Genomic DNA, 15,999 nt, shown 5'->3' with positions numbered 1-15,999 from the left:
CTGCTATTACCTATTGCCGCTGCCTTTTCCATCTCTCTTGCTTTCGCTACCCACCACTGTTCACGATCATTGCGTAGACTTCTTGTCAGCTTGCGCTTAAGCTGACTCCGCTCTTCATTATGTTCAGAGCCAGGTGGAATGAGTTTCCGAGCATCAATCAGTGCGATAGATGCTGCTGAGATCCAGTGTTGCTCCTTAACCTTACGGGTTACCTTACTGGCAGATATCACTGCTGTTTCCACAGCTTTTCGGATATCATTCCATGCTGCCTCGGGGTGGGCATCACATACATGGCTGCCTAACTGTTTGCCTAGTTGTTCCTGAAATATACTCTTAGCTTGACTATCATTAAGTAGGGCCCTAAGAGGTTTCCTTGCAGCGTCTTTCCTACGTCCAGTAAGACGCAGACAGATACGCGCTCGTACTAGAGCATGATCTGAATCTAGGCATGTGCTCCAGAATGAGCGACAGTCTTCTATCGAGCCCCTCCATCGGTGGCTGATAGCGATGTGATCTATTTGGGTCCAACGTTGGGACGAATTAGGGGGTCGCCATGTTAAAAGATGTTTTTCCTTATGCTTAAAGTTAGTATTTGCAAGGAACAGGCGGTTATCTGAGCATAGCTGCAACAGACGGTCGCCATTATCTGTTCTTTGAGCCACGACACCATAAGATCCACCCAGGTGTCTTTCCCTATAGCTTAGTTTACCTACTTGAGCATTAAAGTCACCGGCCATTATTACTACATCCGAACGCCTAGCTTTAAGGAGGAGGTCGAAGAGCTTTCTGTAAAACTCATCTTTTACATCATCTGCGCTGCAGTCAGTGGGAAAATAGGCAGAGTCGACGAAGAGGCAACCACGAGTGTCCCTATCTTTCCGGATTCTTACTGTTCCGTCCAGTCGGACAGCGCACAAACGACTGTCTACTGGGATCCACTCTAAGAGAGCTAGTTCTGCCCTAGGACTCAATGCTATACCTACGCCGGCGAGGCCGCGGGAAGCAGAATCTGGGCTTCCAGATACACGAAGTGTGAATCGAGTCGGTTCTTTCTTTTGGCATGGTGAGGTCAAATAGATGACGCTACTCGGATCCTGTATGCGCGTTTCGGAGACGCAACACACATCGATGGCGCGGGATTCTAAAGTCCTAGCTAAGGAAGCCTGTCGTCCTAATTGGTACAGTGTTCGGACGTTAAAAGCTCCTACGTGTAGTTTAGAGCGTGGTTTCAGGAGACCAGGAATAGCGTTCCACGTACTCGAGTCGTTTGCCCTAGCGGTGCGAGATAATAAAGAGGCGTGAGAAGGGTTAGTCGTGGAGATAAGAGAGGTATTAGGAGGTGTAGGAAGGATTCGAATGTGACCAACTTGTTCTCTTGTGCTGTTACGGGTATGAGGGCTGATATCACTTCCCGGCTGCCCACACTGTGGAAGGGTATTTCTTGAGGAACCTGAAAAGGAAATTGGATTAGTGTTGGTCTTAACGACCTGGGAGCGTGACCGCAGTGCCCAAGGGACAACTGCTTGAGGCCGGTCGCGCACGGCCTTTTCGTGGAAGGTTTTTAATGTGTTAGCTCCGTTCTTCAAAGGGCCTTACCGCCGGAGACGGAAATCCGTGAGGTAAGGTGAGGTGTGACACTTTTTGGGGTCGACCTTTTCTAACCCCACCCCTCCTTGTGGAAGGCAGCATCGCTGTCATGCTGGTTGTCCGAGGGAAACATCTTACTGTTGTCACACCCCTCTACAGTCAGCAGTACGACTTCGCCCTCAGACCTTGAGTTGCTGCTTTTAGTCTTACCGTTCTCCAATCGACCTGCCTGGCATGGTAGGACCTACAGAAACATATGTTCCAGCCAATATAGCTCGGTTGGGTCATCACGATAGGCAAGCACGACCACCGCGTCAAGGTAGCAGCTTCGGTCGGGTCAAGAAGGATGACTGCTGAAAAACTGAGATACAAGAAAAGATATATCGTGGTCAGAGCGTAACTCTTGACAAAAGTAGAAATAATTCCTAATATGAATTATACAAATAAGCGCATGACTTAAAAACAAAATTTCAGACGTTGAATTAATTGTACAATACAACCGATAGCCAATATATCAGTCACTTATTTTTAAATTCCATTAAACTATGAATATATCCTAGTTTCGTCATTAAATATGCTCATATTTTTGTTTTCTACTGTGAATTCTCAAGCAACGATTGATTAAAGTGATTTACTCTTGTGTTACGATCAAAATTCTCATTAGTTGTAAGTGTATGCTACTCATTTTGACAGATATAAGTAATATGCAACACCAATCAGAAGTGGAATGACTGATAGGAGATCGAATTAAAGAGAACAGGAAGGAAAACAGAGAGCGATTGTAATAACAACAGAATTGAAATAATTATGAAGCATGTAAAAAACAACTGATGGGAGATGTGCAAATAATGTATCTAATGTATGATTTTCATATTTTAGGGAAGCGCTCTAATTCTGCATTAAAAAAAGAGACTGGTTATCCCCACCAAGTCTTCGTTCACTACAGTTATTATATTCTGCCGCCTAATTAGTCAATTCGGATCGTTGCATTATAAAACTTTCTGCTCAATGATAACTTGTTTACATCCTCATGAGATTGATTCAAAGCTATTCTCAAAATTCTAAAATAAAGTGAAGAGAACTTTTCAGTTCCTCAATAGTTCACCAACGAATCCAAAGCCCATATCCCAAAACTGGAAAAAAAATACTGGAAACCCCATTATTTCATTTTGAAAATATTGGAAAAACAATACTTGTCTCATAAAATATTTATTTGCTTCCTAGATTTTTTTCAAGGTGAAATAGAGAAATAAGATCAAATTTCAACACAACAAACAAATAAACAATTTAAGGTATTCTTAAAACAGGACAATAAAAAGCGAACAGCATTATAAGAGAAAAAAATGTATGTATGCATTTGTAAAGGGTACAGCATTATTCTTTTCCCACAGAAAAAAAGGATTGTACACAGGTAAAATGTCTCGTGTATTGTGCATTTCAGCCTATAATATGGATAAATAATGTATTAAACAGGTTAAAATCAGTAGTATGTGAACAATTCACGCACGTACTATCAACTCTTACAAGTATGATTCACAAGTTTCTAAAACGTGTACAAAAAGATGATCACTTGTTTTTATGTAACAACAGAAAGAAGCATACACGAACACGGATGCACACACACACATACATACATACACAAATAAACAAACATACACAATAAATGTGAATGAAGGTTTTTTTTCTAAGGGGAATCAAAAATCAAATTGATACTATATGCCCTACTAGTATTGTTTTCAGAAAAAGAACAAAAAATTATGCAAAAAGCTAAGAAAGGCAAATTTATTTACAATCTCTAATCACTGATAATAATAATAATAATAATAATAATAATAATAATAATAATAATAATAATAATAATTTCAATGGCAACAAAATTCAACTAGGGTAGTTCAAAGGTAACGACGAACTCTGTTATCCATTAGCCAAACAAACACGACCAACTAGTCACAGTTACTCACACTTTGCAAGTTCAGCACAAAATAAAAATACGCTTGTTTTTATTTCTCGAAAAAAACAATGTCAAACATTTACCACCATGAAATACACACACCGCACACAGAAATAGAACGATACACTCAAAACTAATTAAGGTTGTGCATACATGAGAAGTAGGAAAAAATATGTAGTAACAAATTATTCAAACAGAAAACGTATTGAAAAAGCAAGTCGAATAAGTGAATTAGATTTCTGTTAACAAAGAGTGATGGTAATAATAATAATAAACAGGTGGGGATATATACTACTGACAGTACACACACAGTTGATTAATTATAGTAAATAATCGTACTGATAGTGGTATTCATAGAAAAAAGTTTCACTAAACCCATTGAACAATAAAGTGAAATCACTAAGATAAGGGAATATAGAATGAATAAAAATACTGAATCCAAATATGATGATTGATGTGAATTTCTTTTCTGAAATTATCATCAATATAGAAACTCTCATCAATTCATAAGTGAAAAGGGATACACCTAAATGATTACAAATTAAAACGACTATAGTTAATGAGAACAATGACAATTACAATGTCCACTAGGTAACTGATTATCTTCAGTAGTTTGTTCCAGTGCATATGGATGTGAATGTGAATAGTATCTTGAATAGATAGGTCCATTAGCAGTGGTATTAGTAGTAGGAGTAGTAGTATTACTGTCTACTGGTGAAAAAACCCCAGTAACTTCGTTTGACTCATGAAAATGAGAGTGGTGATGATGATGAACGTGATTCGTAATTACTAATTGTTTCATACGTTGTTCTAGTTGATTACGCAACAAATTATATTGATATAGAATAGCATTACGATATTCACATTCCTCTTTATCAAGTATACGTAGGAAATTTGTTAATTCTGCTGTCGTAAAGTCTTTCCACTGTAAAAGGGTAAGAGAAATGAGAATTAAATAACAGGCATATATATATATATATTCAGGGGCCAGATATGCAAATAGACCAATGAGAACATGTCAATAGGATCCGTTCTATACTATCATGATTTATTACATAAGCTGTAGTTCAAACTTAAGAGGTTACAGAGTTCTAGAAATCAATCTAGATGATATACCTTTGGATCCCGAAGAGATATCTAATATTTATGGAATTATCTTATCCAACTTAGTTCAAGTAATGACTGATTGTTTGAAATCAAATACAACATTCATTAATTTTATTTAAAATAAAATTCAAAATACTCTTTACCGTATGAAGTACTTTACAAGCAAGCTGAATTTTTTACAGTAACTGATCATTTGATAATGATCAACATCGTATTTGTTTAATTCATAGAGCGATCGATCAAGATGCAAAATAGCTATTAAATTGAACGACATAAGACATTGTGATACACATTATTTGATATTATGTGGTTACGCGTCACGTAATTACATAATTAGCATTAATTGGTTAATACTAGTTATTTGAAATCTTGAATTCTATTAACAAGAAACTTATCTAATTAAGAACCCATATTTAGTATGAGAAATACAACAAATTGAGGTTCATATACTCGGCTTCTCTCTGAAATGATCAATAACATTACTCAGTTAGTGAGACTGAAGTAAGTGGAGCAAGATTGGAATCTATAATCTAATGAATAACATTCCAGGGTTAGAAGAATGAAACAATTCATAATTGTAGAGATTTGTAGCTCAGAGGGATAATTTTGGTGAAACTTCGTTCTCTGAGCTGAATGTTTTATTCGTGAACCTTTCATTGTTTTCCTGAACTCCTACCTGAATTTTGTGCTGCTATTGTTCAGAAGAACAATGAAAGTTTAAAGAATGAACCATCCAGCTCTGAGAAAGAAAATTCACCAAAAAAAATAATGGTAAAAGTTTAAAAAAAGGTGAATCGAATAATAAAATAAACCACTTACCTCTATATCACAAGCATCATTTTCTTGTAGTACAATACGTTTTTGTTTCAACAACTCTAAGAATTGTTCACGATTTGTACTTATACGTACCCAATTTAATAATAATAGAAGAGGACATTCAGTTGTAGTAAGTTTTCGAGCGCTAACTACAAAAATTAACAAAATAGAAAAATATCTATACATTTAAAAAGAGATCCCTTCTCCTAAATCAAAAATGTCTAATAAGTTTAAATCTGAAATTCCTTTTAAACAAAAATATTTCAATAGTTATTGAAGATAAGGATGTTGAAAACAAAGAAAAATCGTATCGTATGGAATCATCTAACCATTTTTCTCTCAGCGTACAAATTTGACAGTTGAAATGATTAAAGTTATTCAAAGCTGTTTAATTGTTATAGATTAATAAATACAATGTGATAATTTCAATAGTCTCACTGTCTGAGCTGGATAGGGGTTTAGTCATGGAGCATTCATTGTTCTTCTGAACAACATCATCAGGTGAAGTATTTGAATTTCTTCACATAATGTTGTGAACGAGGACACCGTTGGGGACAGCCAACACATTTTAAATACAAAATTACAGAATATCTTGGTAAAATATAAGAACCACACATTGAATACTTCATTTTCGAATTTCCACCACATGTTCTTCACAGTTTGTATGATTCTTCCAGTTCACAGTCCTTATCTATTTTTTTCAACTCGATCTTCTTAGTCTTCTGCTGCCAGGTTTTCCACTTCCAATCGGTGTTACATACTACCTATGTCGCAAGTAGCATACATCAAAATATGACTAACAGATTGTTCTGTTGACCTAGATCTTGATTAGTTATTGTTGACCTTTAATTTGTCTGCGTTTGCATTTTTAATTTTGATCATCTCTCCATATGATCTCATATTCTTGATCCTATATTTGCTTATGATGTTATTCAGAAGAACAATGAAAACTCGACGACTAAACAATCTAGCTCAGAGAACGAAACTCAACGAAAATCACCCAACTCCGTTAAAATTCATGAATCACAGCTAGTTGTCATAAGAATATAGACAGGTAGATTAATACTAGGTATTGACTGTCTGAACTATGTTAAAAGATTTAGATTTCCTTATCAGAGCTCACGCAACAGGTGATGAGATGTAAAATTAGTCATAGTGGTGGAGTTCCATTCATTCGCTATCTTTATATAAATCTCCAGTTTAATATTATTGACCAATGCTTTTGATTCTTTGTCCATTCACTAACCTCAGATCTCGCATGTTTAGCTGTTCTCACGGTAGTTGATATTATTTACTCTTATTTGTTTCTCTTTTTGTTAATTCCCTTTACCTCTGTAATATGTAAGGTAAAAACAACTTAGAGTGAAATAAATTTATGTCAGAACCTGTAGAGACAATATTGAAAGATCAAAAGACAATTTTCGATTATAGTTCTATATTTAAAAAGTATCATAGAAGAAAACTTTTTAGATCATTGGAAAATCAATTAGGAAAATCACTACATACAGAAACGAAGTATTAAAAAAACCATTTAAAAATATATATCACTCAACTCACTTGAACTATCTTCTAAAGTATGTTCATACAAGGCGAATTTACGAGCAGATTCTTGTATATGAAATCGATCTAACAACGATTGAATAGCATTAGCTGAAGTCGTAGAACTGAAACAAATAAATAATGAGTAAATGTGTTCACAGTTTAAACCAAGAGGTAAATGTAATTAAACAATCATTGAAAACAGGAAAAAATCAAACAATTGGTCTTGTTGTAATATAAAGCATCACCTTATCAATCATCGTCCTTAAATCAACCATAAGTCCAACCCACGACATCCAAGTCTCACATTTGTACCAAGCTCTGTGGTGACCGTGTTTTTTAATTAATTATTTAAACACATAAACATTGGGACAAGGAAACAACAAATATATATGCGACACACAAATCATTCGATTCGTTTGAAGGCTGGAATACTGATCAGGTGCACAAATCGAAGCAGGTCGTTCTCTTACAGCACCACATCCACAGCCTTACATCTAAAGGTCTAATCCATAAGGCTGTGGAACAACGTTCGAAGATGAAGTCTCATGGTAGTAGTCAGTGACCAACAATAGGTTCATCATACACGGTTTGTTCCCCCCTCTGGATTATGGAATCCATATGAACCACAGGTTTGGAATTAGGGTTTTCCAACTCCTCTAGGTGGATCCTCCATATCCACCAACACAGTTAAAGCGTCAGACATTGGCTTTTCGTTCGATTGATTTCGTAACACCCTCGTCGTGAGAAGTCAGTGAGTAAGACTTCCCTGAGAGTGGCTGTATCTGTGTGGCCATGTGAGAGCGTTTGGAGAGGGATATGTGACTTTCCCCACCCTCAGCCGTACCAGGACATTTGGGGGCATGACTGAGTCAATCGATGCAATATATGATGTAATTACAACATATATCATGTTTGTATTATAGGCAACAGTAAACACACTAAAATTCAAAAGTAGCTGAAAAGTATACACATAAACCATTTTAAATCATCTTTAATGACAAGACAAAATATTTTCTTAAAGATATTAATTGAATTTTTAATATGGTTGCTACAGTAATCAAGAATTTATACATATATATATATATATATCATAAAATATGTATGTACTATAGTCTACTAATTACACCCTTTTGTGCATTGAAAGAAGACAGATTGTGTACAATTACAACTCAGCTGTTCGCTAATGCAGTGTCAATAAGAATATGTCAAAGATTAGCTTTAACAATCCTAAGAAAAGTTTTAATAATTAGTCTACACATCGTATTGAAAGTAGAATATAATGACTATAAAGTCAAACTAGTTGAAATTTATCAGTCATAACATTTTATGATTATTGTTAAGAAGACTTCAACCATGAATAGGAAGATTCAGTTTTAAAACTAGACGACGTTAGAAAATTGAGGTTTAAAAATAAGCAAATCATTCGGCAATAAGTTAAGTCTATCATTAAAATCTTGTTTAACGAAGGTGATACAAATCAAAAGTACTGATGAACTATTAATGAGTTCACCAGAGCAAAAACGTGGAACCTTTCCTGAGTATCTTGTATATGCATATACTCAAATGCAGATATCAAAGACACGTACATTTCAATTATATACATATAGTCATAGATGGTCGCGGTTGCTAATATGAGTTACATGCAATCATAGAATGGGCGAACGAGTCCACTCATCCCACAAGTACATATAGGCATATAGGATTTCGCTCGCAAGTATACGATACATGTACATATAGAACGCATAAACCGAGGCTCATACACTCCTTAAGATACATGTAGGTATAGATGTGATCACCTCAGAGCGTATCCCCGAAGTATTTTCCCTGAATGAATATCAAGTACTCAAATCAGTACGTAAATAAGTTATCATAGACAATGTGTTCAATTCACGCTCATACTACAAGCAAGTTTAATGTCAACCCCTGGACAGTTGTTGTGGCACATTTTATGGCCTACGCTCTGGCCAGCCCTTATTAGCCCTTCCAGACAAAGTCAGTCCAAGCACTAAAAGGAAGTTTCACTCAGTGCCGCAATCGCGCTCTCAATTTAAAATCAACCTCTCTCCTCTTGTAATCCAAAATTAAGACGGAGTGGATGATTAGCCTGATTTCCATATTTGATAGAGTAGGTGATGAGCCCGGTCTCCACCTGACTTGTACAGACTGGGTAATCAGTTCCGTCTCTGCTGTGTCGCTTGCGTTAGTTCATGAGGAGAAAGATCACCCTCAATCCAGGAAGCACCACGCGGAAGTGAAAGTCAGACTTCGTCTTCGGAGTAAACGAGTACATGAAATAATTCCATCCAACTCAATCTGTATTTGGCTTCTTGTTACCGCTGTCGCACAAACGAGGTTAGCTTAGGTGTAATATACAGAGTTAAAATGGTAGATTTATGCTCATGACATATCCATTCGTTCCTCTAAATTGAAGTCAGATCAACGGGCCACAATCCTTTCCACTTTCGTGGCACAAGTACCTGAGGTTCCATAATTTAAAGTTTGTTCCTTGGTGATTAACAACCACAATCGACGTATAGAATGAATTATTCTTTCTCATAGCCCACCTCTGTGACTAAATGATGGTACGTTAAAATGTCATTGGATTTACTTTAAGGGTAATTTTTTATTTATATTCCACTGTTGTTCGAACTGATATAGTTCAAAGATTGCTCCCACAAAGTTTAACTTGTTGTTACTTGGTATCTTGGATGTCCTTCTCCTCTGAATGACATGTAGCAATTCCATAATGAACAAATATGTGGTTAGACTCCACGTCATTCCAATAGGCGCAGTTCGTGTTTGAAAGCACGTGAACAGGAATCTGTATCCCTTTTCTAATAAATCTCCCCGCCGAACTACAGAAGGATCAAAGTAGTTGAGCTTACCTTTAAGCATTCGACAGTTTCGCTTTATTATTTATTCTTAATCTAAACTGTAGGAGGATTTAATCATTCTAGTCGAAGCTCACATTATAGCTGCAACCTGAGGCTGAGTGATATAGTTGGAAATCCATAATAGCATTCGTTAATTATCTAAATCTTGCATTATTTTCATCTTACACATTTCATTCTTAATTCTCATTCGTTGCTTTTGGAACTACATTTTCTGATATTCAACTTATCAATAAACACATTATTATTATTACTTTCATTTTTTTCCTTTTCATCTTATTAATCGTCAGACCTCCAGTACGTTATCCCAAGACTGATCAGCCATTGAGTTCGTTCAGACATATCTGAACTCTTGTTGATGAAAATGTACTTTCCATATTAGACAGTCGGTTCAATAGACTACTTCATGTTCTCACCATTAAACGAATGATATTCGATGTGAAATGCTTTTTTGTGAAAAGTTGAAAAGATGCAGTAAATTCATTGGATGTAAATGATAAATCTTTTGACTGGACGCTTGAATCAGTTTCCTAAGCTCTTCCAATAACCAATCTACACGACAAACTGAACATGAGAGAAAAGGCACGAAATATGGAAGGAACGATTTCCTCTAAAATTAGTTGATGTACAGGAAAGTGAGGGTATTTATGGCATTTCAGATGATCTTTGGTTTTTGGAAGGTTCTGGAACCCTATTAAACATAGTAGCGGGATAGGTAACCATCAAATCAGAAATGGGACAGGTGACTTTACTTTATAGATGTTTCTGACAAACTCCCATTCAATGCTGATTGAATAAAATGCTTCCCAGCACTTTTCAGGGCACCTTTGGGCTCTTTTCGTGGGCTATTGTGGGTCTCCTCAACAAAAAACAAATGAAAAAAGTTCGGTAATTTCATGCCATGCATAAAAAATTTCAACTGTTCAACTTTTAAATTGTAAGCACCATATGTTTTATGTAATTGATTAATTAACCACAAGAAATTTCAGAAATATAACTGAAATAATTTGGGCATAATCGGTTTCCACTTGAAGCAAACAATTTACCATATATATTGCGTGCATAAAGATTAATCCAAGGATCCGTAACTTTGTGTATTTCTTTCTAAATCAATGAGAACAAAGACTAACCATCTGTATAAAATTAGTAATATCAACAACCAGCTGACCAAATTGGAGTAGGTGGGGTCGATTTCGAACATGAGGCTTATGTGTTAAAAGTCAAGTGTAAACTTTAGAAAAGCACTAAGGATAGATAAATGATTTTCGTAAATTGAATTATGAACCGACCTTATCTAAACCACCATTCCAAAACTAGAGGCACTGGACAGACGATTCGTCCCAGTATGGGACTACTACTTAAGTCTCTATCCCCCCCAGCCGGTGACTGGTCTCGCACGAAAACGTTTAATATCTAAACCACTGAACCAATGCTTCCTTGTTTAACTTCAACTAATTCATGATATCGCGCAATCATCTTTCAGTGCACTTAATGGATACCTCTTCACGCTCAACATGGATACAAATTCTCACTAGAACTCCTGAAATTGTCTCTTGAGATAAGTCACTAGCGAGTACATGATTAACTACTCTAGGGGTTTATGGAGATTGATTTCGGCTTTATAGATAATACCGCATAGACGTGTACTACTGAGGAGTCTCATAATAGGTCGAAACGGCCGTCTAGTGCAAAAGAAAAATGCACTTACCTTGTCACATAAACTACTTTTGAAGTACCTCTTGGTAGAAAAAATGAAACTAAACGTGGTGGTGTTGGTACAGCATTATTCTCATCCCCATTCTCATTTAAATTCAATTTAGTTGGACTATTTGGTTCAGGTGACGCTGTTGCACTTGATGGAAACATATCCAATGTACGTCTTAAAGACATTTTCACCGGTTTAATAAGATTAATATAAATGCGTAGAGTGCCAGCAAGTCGACAAGAATCATCCACCTTTAGGTATAACACAGTGAAGTGTAAAATTATCAAAATATAAGTTAATTCAAAAATAGTTGCGAAAAATACCAACTGGTCGTACGTAAAAAAAAGTCTAAGAAAGTTTGTAGAGTATGACACCATCTAATAATCGAACTCATCAAAAGCTCAGATACTTTATCACTTTTACGATACTTCAATCAAATTTGTAGCACTTTATGGACGATTGTATTAGATGTGAATCCAATGACTGCCATGCTCATGACTAAAATTAATACTCAACGTAAACTACACACATTTAAACCATTTATCAGTAGTAATAAATGGAGAAATTACTAAATGTTTCTTGGACGCGCAACCTTAAAATCATCCACGGTGATAAATAAATGGTCAAATCCCAGCCTTCTGAAGTATGATGAAGCTATGGCTATTAAGTGTCAGAAACTTGATTTATATGTTCCAAAGGAGATAGTTGTTAATCCCTCTATCTTCGATCACATAAAAGTTCCCTTATTACATAGTGAAATTTAATATAATTCTTTTTTTCAATTATTCACATTACGTACTTTTTAGAATGTTTTCTAGATTGGTAATTTTATTTTAATTAACTAAACTTTACTCATTTTATCCTTAAGTATTATCAGTGTCTACTCATTATGTAACCACATGTTTGTAGTTCTGTGGACCTTTGTTACTATCAATGCGATAGAATTTTCTTATATATAAGATACATCTTACAATATTTTATTCAATCTATTGAAAATTGTTTACATCTTTGCTATACTACACTGATATGTCTTCAAAGTAACTTTCAAATAAACTCTTTCCTATAAACAATTGAAACCTATTCTGTAACTATAGTTTTTAAATATTACAAGTTGTAAGCAACTGATGAGAACCAAATAAAATAAAATGTGAATTTATATTATTCTGCTTAAATGCTTGTTCTTACTGTTTTCAATAGTAATCACTGCAACTATTTACATGAATAAAACAAGTTTCCAAATAACATTCATAAATTAAAATATTAATTATTGTCAGGAGGTGATCAAATTAATTAATCAATTTAAATGGACGGCAATAATTAGTTAGAATAAATGTAAAGAATAACCTTTATGCAAATAAATGTATTCCAAAAAAAAAACTTGTAAAAAGCCTCTTATACAATCACTAGTCGGAGAGAAAAAATTACTAGAAATTCATATGTATAATTCTACAAGTCTACAATTAAAGTAAATATCGTGAGATTCTCGTCAGTAGTACTGTAGGTTACAAAAAACTAGTATTTTTTTAAAATTACACTCAATGAATGAAAATAAACTATCTGATTATCAGTTCGAATCTTGTATCACTGTGATTTGGCAATAAATCAACCAGATTAGTTTGAATTTGACAAGATGACGATTATACACAGTCTAATAATAGATTAAATTCCTTTAGCAATTTATTGTGGCATATCTTTGAAACTGGAGCAAAAGCAGAGTCACACCTCTGAAAAGTTCCCCGTGGATAGTGGAACTTTATTTCATGAATTAACACAAGCCGCTAGAAATAGATCGGGGTGCACTTCCACTCTGCCTACACTGATGAAGACTGGACCAATCCTCCCATCCTATCGTAAACATTAACTGTCTTAAAAGACAGTCAGATACAGAAAAATGTAACGTGAATAATTGGGGTAAGAAATTTTTCTATTGGTGCTTGACTGGATTATCTTTAAGAAGGCCTATGGGGTCTGATATAAACCTGAGCGGCTATAAACTGTCAAGTAACCAGTAAACAAGGGTTGACACGGGATTTATTTGCGATATCAACGTGAAAGAGTTGATTGTCAGTAGACGACTTTACAACCAAAGATTTGAAGGCAAGTAATTCATTCAGTTAATAATGCTACTGGAACCCAGTAAGGGGAAACAAGACTACGTCGCATCAATATCTCTGTGTACACCATTGAGTGTATATACCTTGGTCTATTCATAAATCCATGTGATTTATATTTGGGACAGCGCGCACCTGTGTTTGTGTGTACTGTAAGGTGTATTGGTCCTTATATGTGTGTTTTTTATTGATCACAATGCTCCCAAATGCTCTGGTACGGCTAAAGGTGGGGAAACTCACATATCCCTCTCGAAACGCTCTCACATGGCCACGAAGATACAGCCACTCTCAGGGAAGTCTTACTCACTGACTTCTCACGACGAGGGTGTTATTTACGAAATCAATCGAACGAAAAGCCAATGTCTGACGCTTTAACTGTGTTGGTGGATATGGAGGATCTACCTAGACGAGTTGGAAAACCCTAATTCCAAACCTGTGGTTCATATGGATTCCATAATCCAGAGGGGGGAACAAACCGTGTATGATGAACCTATTGTTGGTCACTGACTACTACCATGAGACTTCATCTTCGAACGTTGTTCCACAGCCTTATGGATTAGACCTTTAGATGTAAGGCTGTGGATGTGGTGCTGTAAGAGAACGACCTGCTTCGATTTGTGCACCTGATCAGTATTCCAGCCTTCAAACGAATCGAATGATTTGTGTGTCGCATATATATTTGTTGTTTCCTTGTCCCAATGTTTATGTGTTTAAATAAATTAAATAGATCGCAATGCATTTGGGTCATTACAATGTTTGGGCATAGAAAAGTGCAACGGTTAACGAGTCATTCTGCTTCACATAAAATATAGTTAAATCGAAATCCCCACTGATACACGAATTGTATCAAATTAAACTGGCTAACGTGTCCGTTTAGTTCGACTTCCTCAGTGATCCCAGTTATACATATCTTTATCAAAGCTCTTTTTTTCCCGAAAAGTCAATCAACTTTCCTAATTAGTTGGTTGGGTAGGCTAAACAAACGTGTTGTTTTTGAAAAAGATTATCTCCAATATTCATAATACAAAAATTCTAAATTCATTAATGAGACAATTTTCATGAATTGACCAAAACAAAATGAATCATGTCTTTACAAGAGAATAAAAAGGGACATGAACATAACAATGACTCATTTAGCTTATGATTCATAAGCATATGAGATAGATGAATCTATTGTAAGATAATAAAAAAAGTACGAACTTTTTGCAAGTAATTCATGTTGACTATCAAATAGTTTACGTGTTATGGGACGTAAACTAAATTACTTTTTTCCTTATGTCTAATGTGAATTATTAGAAGGGGGTTTTGTGGAGATTTTACTAATTTTATAATTGAATTCATGAAGCCAGACCACCATGGAAAACCTGGATGCAATGGACGGCCGTTTCGTCCTAGTATGGGACTCCTCCTTAACAGTGCTCATCCACAATCCCGCCCCGCAAGATTCGAAGACAATGGTGAACGATGGCTCAATTTCGTGGATTCGTTGAAGTTAGACATTAACACCGTTGGATGCCGACTTAGTGGTCTAGAGGTTAAGCGTTCGTGTGCGAGACTGATTGGTTCTGGGTTCAAATCTCACGGGGGCGGGGTCGTGGATGAGAACTGTTGAGGAGTCCCATACTAGGATGGAACGGCCGTGCATTGCATCCAGGTTTTCCATGGTGGTCTAGCTTCAATAGACTCATGAATTCATCTAATATGAATAATATATATTTAATGTATGAGAAGAGAATCACAACCGGTTTACCAAATCGTAGACATTCTACAGATTAGAAGTATAATCTCCTAGTTCCATTGGATCTACTTCTAAGAAAATGTTTGTAAATACAATTAAGAACTACATTCTTAAATAGACATGGGAGAACTCTCTTGTAAACATAAGATAATAGGTTCATATTTAGTGCAACGGTCAAAAAAAGTCTATTTTTATCGGATATATTGATGACATTCAATCTTATATTGGATTGAACATATGTGACTAGATATGTAATTCAGTTATATTATCTTGATTACAATCTTTTTGAAGCTTACCATGGTACTGTAAGTGCTTGTAGAGCTCTAAATTCAAGAGATGAAACCAAATAACAGGACTGAATAATAATCGACATCTGCCACAGTTCCATATTACAAGACGATACTCTGATAGAGACCTTATCGCTCGGTGACGTGGTTGTATGAGAAGGCTCTCCTCAGTGGTTATGAGTTCACAACCACTTAGATCTTGTCTGAAGGGTGGGTAAATATTCTTACAGCTATCTGTTCGAGAATACTGCCTAGTCATTGCAC

The 15,999-nt window shown here is 35.7% G+C and overlaps 1 protein-coding gene across 1 annotated transcript in view; it reads right to left on the bottom strand.

The window, feature by feature from the left end:
• Positions 1-2,058: 2,058 nt before the first annotated feature.
• WC2_13 (blue light receptor) overlaps positions 2,059-15,999 on the bottom strand; it is a 40,710-nt gene continuing 26,769 nt past the window's right edge. Inside the window, exons 4-6 of the mRNA XM_051215686.1 lie at positions 7,019-11,850; positions 5,465-5,610; positions 2,059-4,463 (exon numbers count right to left, since the gene is read on the bottom strand). The gene's annotated coding sequence lies outside the window, so the exon portion shown is untranslated. The remainder of the gene's footprint in view (positions 4,464-5,464; positions 5,611-7,018; positions 11,851-15,999) is intronic.

This window comes from Schistosoma haematobium, chromosome 4 (genome assembly GCF_000699445.3).
Source record: "Schistosoma haematobium chromosome 4, whole genome shotgun sequence".
Classification (NCBI taxonomy): domain Eukaryota; kingdom Metazoa; phylum Platyhelminthes; class Trematoda; order Strigeidida; family Schistosomatidae; genus Schistosoma; species Schistosoma haematobium.
Note: the sequence above shows the minus strand (reverse complement) of the source record. Positions and strands in the feature narration are given on the sequence as shown.